Here is a 4,825-nt window from a genome sequence, read left to right as displayed (position 1 = left end):
ACGATCATTACCTTGTTTTTCTTGCTAGAACTCTCGGTTTTAGTTCAAAGGTTGAGAGGAAATGAAGAGTGTTGAGTTATGTTGGATGAAAAAAAAAAGGATAAGGGGTAGCCCCCCCATCCGATCGGAACATAAGGATGGGTGGGGTGGGACCCACATCTCTAATTCCATCCACACATTTGGATTCTCGTAATCCGGATAATGTTTTGGATAATCTGGTTCAGTTCGTTTTTCGGTTAAATGTTTAATTCGGCTTAAAACGAGGCTAAAACGGTCGTTTTTCGGCTTAAAAATGAAATTTATATAAAACCGATTTAAAAACTTCAAAAACTTAAACCATGACTTTCATTAACTTAAAACATCATATTATTGATAATTACGCATCTTTTTCGGCTTGATCGATCGTCTCTTGCTTGGTTTGGTATTAAAGGTTTCGTTTAACGTACCGACGTACCGTTAAATCGAAAATTCTTTTCTGTGCTTTAATTCACTTATCCCGAAGCTTTAATGCTTCGTAACATCACTAAATATCATATATCCCGTCTATAACGTAATCCCCGATTCATTCGGGCTTCAATAACCGTTAATCGGTTAATCGTATTTCCAATGCGATTAACTGTATAATCGAGTATAATTCGTACTATGAATCATACATACTCGTATAAACGCATTATAATTCACATATTCATTATTATATAACACATAAATAGTATATACCGGTTAGGGTATACCTGGTTTCGCCGGAATCGTTACAATACCCTAATAGTATCTGCGAGTGTGGGGAACAGACCCTAATATTATCTGCGAAGATTATTGGGCAAAATGCTCTTTAAAACGTATATGTATGGATGAAAGTATGTATGTATGTATTTATGTAAGTATGTATGTATGTATGTATGTATGTGTGTGTGTATGTGTGTAAGTGCGTATGTTTGTATGTGTGTATGTGTGTAAGTATGTATGTATGTATGTATGTATGTATGTATGAAAGACTCTGCAAACTAGAAGAATCTGCAAAACCCGACTGATATGCGAAGTTTTTTAGGGTTGGCGGGATATTATAGTTGGTTCATTGAGGGATTCTCAAAAGAGAGCCGCACCGTTGACCAGAATGACCCGAAAGACAGTAGTATTCAGCTGGGGTAAGTTTCTAGTGGAAGCTTTTGAAGAATTGATAAAAAGACTCACACAAGCTCCAATCCTTGCTCTACCCTATGGTGATGAGGATTTGGTTGTTTGTACTGATGCCTCACATCGTGGGTTAGGTTGTGTGTTGATGCAACGAGGAAAAGTGATAGCTTATGTGTCCAGACAGTTGAAGGCTCACGAGAGTACTTAGCCGATGCATGATTTAGAGCTGGCAACAATAGTGCATGCTCTAAAGATATGGAGACATTATCTGTATGGTACTAAGTGTACTATCTACACAGATAATAAAACCTTAAAGTATTTCTTCGAACAGAAAGAATTGAACATCAGACAGAGAAGATGTTTAGAGTTGATAAAGGACTACGACTGTGATATCAAATACAATCCTTGTAAGTCTAATGTGGTCGCTGACGCGGTAAGAATGAAGAAGTAATTGAAACAGTGAAGTCTTATAAGTTGATCATTATCTCAGATCTAATCGGAGAAATCATCTAGATGCAGTCATAGGTGCTTGCAGATGAAGGATTAATGAAGAAGCAAAATAATTATTAGACAGTAGAACGATCTATTGGAAAAGACTCGTGGCGTAAATACTAGGTTTGACCGAATGTGGATTCCACGCCATGGAAACCTTATAGGTCGAATCTTAGATGAAGCTCACAAGTCGAGATATTCGATTCATACGGGATCCACCAAGATGTATCAGGATCTGAAGATTGACCACTGGTGGCCAGGCAAGGAGAATGATGTAGTGGATTATGTTAGTATGTGCTTAACTTGTTTACATGTTAAAGCTGCACACCGGAAGCCTTATGGGATGATGCAGCCTTTGGAGATACCTGAATGGAATTGGGAATACATCACCATGGATTTCATAACTAAGCTACCTCGTACAGCTAAAAATCATGATACCATTTGGATGATCGTGGACCGTTTGACGAAAAATGATCAATCTCTGCCTATAAAAGAGGTCATCTCATCAAAAACGTTAGCAAATGTATTCATAAAGGAAGTAGTGGCTAAGCATGAAGCGCTGTTGTCAATAGTGTCTTATTGAGATACTCGGTTTACTTCGAGATTTTGCATGAAGTTCCATGACACTATGAGAACAAGACTGAACATCAGTACGACGTATCATCCTCAAACCGATGGGCAGTCAGAAAGGACTATCCAAACCCTTGAGGATATGCTACGTGCTTGTGTGTTAAATTTTGGAAGGAGTTGGGATGATCATCTGCATCTTGCAGAATTTTTCTTATGACAATAGCTACCACTCGAGTGTTGGTATGCCTTAGTTCGAGATGCTATACGGTAGACGTTGTAGAACTCATGTATGTTGGGGAGAGATTGGTCAGAAAGAGATTGGGAGTTTAGAGGTTGAGCAGGAAACTTCTTCAAGGTTTGACCAGATAAGAATGAAAGCTGCTCAAGATCGTCAGAAGTCCTATGCAGATAAGCGACGACGACCGGTTAAGCTTAGCATTGGTAACAATGTGATGCTCAATGTCTCGCCTTAGAAGGTAATCATCCGTTTTAGGAAGAGCGGAAAGTTGAGTCCAAGGTACATCGGACCATTCAATATTGTAGATCGTGTAGGTGAAGTGGCTTACAAGCTAGACTTACCTGAAGAATTGGAAGGAATTCATTCTACTTTCCATGTTTCTCATTTGAGAAAATGCCTAGCTGATTACAAGTCTCATGTGCCATTAGTAGAAATCGAGGTTAACGAACAATTGAACTACGTTGAGCAAACTAGAGGGATCGTTGACCGCAAGGAAAAAAAGCTTCATCATAAAGTTATCTCTTTGGTGAAAGTGATATGGAAGCATCGTAAGGGATCAGATGCTACTTGGGAAGTTGAAGAAGAGATGCGCAAGTTTTATCCAGATTTGTTTAAGTAATAGTTAGGTGTCGGGGACGAAACCTATTTAAGGAGGGAAGACTTGTAACATCAAACTTTCGGTAATAATAAAAGAAATTTTTTTATTTAATAATGTGTCATTTTTCATTTTAGATAAATAAACTATAAGATGGTGGGCTTGGACATTAAAAGTTGAAATAAGGGATGGTGATGGGCTTTAGGTCCATGGGCTTATGGGAGTAAAAATACCCCTTGAACCCTAGTCCATTCCATTTTCATCCATCTCTACCCTAGACCTTCAGAAATACACAAACACCCTCCGCTATCCCGGACCAAGATCCGAAGGTGTTAGAGCAACTTGACGAGCAAGACCAGCATCAAGATCAGAGAGTGCTTGTAACCAATTCGTTTAAAGGTACGTTTTATAACGAAAAGCTAGTTCGTTTATGCTCGCGTCGTTCATCTAGTTATTTCAAAAGAAACCCTTGAAACCAATTCCTTTTTAATTGAATGCGATTCATTAGGTAAAGACTAATCAAACGTGATGATTCTCGTTGAAATCTATTAACATTTGATAGGTTAATTAATCAAACCAAAACCGGATATAAACATGAATTAAGTACACCATTAAACATTAGTGTTTAGTTGATTGGTTGATTAGGGTTACTAGGCGATGTGTTTGCGATTCTACCAATACCAATTTTCTAATTTTTTGTTGTTTCATCTCGATTCATGGGTTAATTGCAAATCTGGTGTCTGTTGACTGTTTATGTTCATAGAAATTTTGACTTTGACAATCTGAGTCAACGAATGGATGAATACTGATGCTTATTCACTATGATAAGTGAATGGTAGGCCATTCAGTAATTTCGTCAAAACGAATAAGACCCATTCGTGACGAATGAACCTCTCATTCGTCTAATAAAGGTCACGAATGGTCTACTCATTCGTTATCCATTCATTCGCCATAAGAAGACAGCGAATAGAACCATTCGCTATAAACACATTAGTGTGCTCCCGTAAAGAATTAATCACATATTTTTTTCAAGAAAACACGAATGGCCCTAGTCATTCGTTATATGCTCATTCGTCTCAGATCATGCCATTTGTTATAATGAATGGAGTCATTCGTCATAACAAATGGGGTAGCTTATGATGTAAAGTATTTAATAAAAATTGAGTTTTGAAGAGATTTTAGGAAAGGACCTTTAATGGAAATAAAATACTTCCAAGCTGACCTAGCAATTTGACCCAGCCAGGGGCTCTGCCCCTTGGACCCTGCTAGAGGCTATAACCCCTAGACTTTGCTGCCATGGGCGCTACCCCCGGACCCCGTCCGTTGAGAGTTACATTGAAATAGAAATACGTTATAGGTAGTGATAGTTAATTGACACGTGTAATTGTTATGCAGTTAGCTGCGCCCAGATAAAGAGAGGAGTTACCATTAACTTAGAAAGGAACCGAGCTCAGGTGAGTTTCTAGCCCCACTTCCTTGTTATGTTTTTTAGGTTGTGTGCATACTCAATGTGAATGTTAATACAATTACCTTAAATGGTAAGTGTATTCTATGATGATTGATGTGATAATATGGTATGAATATTATGAATGAATGTTTTTCGGTGCGTGAACGATATTTGGATATTGCATGTATCGTCAGGGTAAGTAATGTGTAGTCTGTCTAATATGAAATAAGTATGTATGAAAGTACGTAATGAAATGAGTATATATGAAAGTATGTTTATATCAGGAAAGGTATGTATGATTATCGGATGGATGGAATGTATATTTAAAAAGGGAACAAACCCTAATGATATC

The sequence above is a fragment of the Bidens hawaiensis genome, unplaced genomic scaffold (genome assembly GCF_021521415.1).
Source record: "Bidens hawaiensis isolate Kalapana, Puna unplaced genomic scaffold, B.hawaiensis_p1.1 tig00419378_1, whole genome shotgun sequence".
In the NCBI taxonomy this organism is placed as follows: domain Eukaryota; kingdom Viridiplantae; phylum Streptophyta; class Magnoliopsida; order Asterales; family Asteraceae; genus Bidens; species Bidens hawaiensis.
This window is presented reverse-complemented; position numbering follows the sequence as displayed.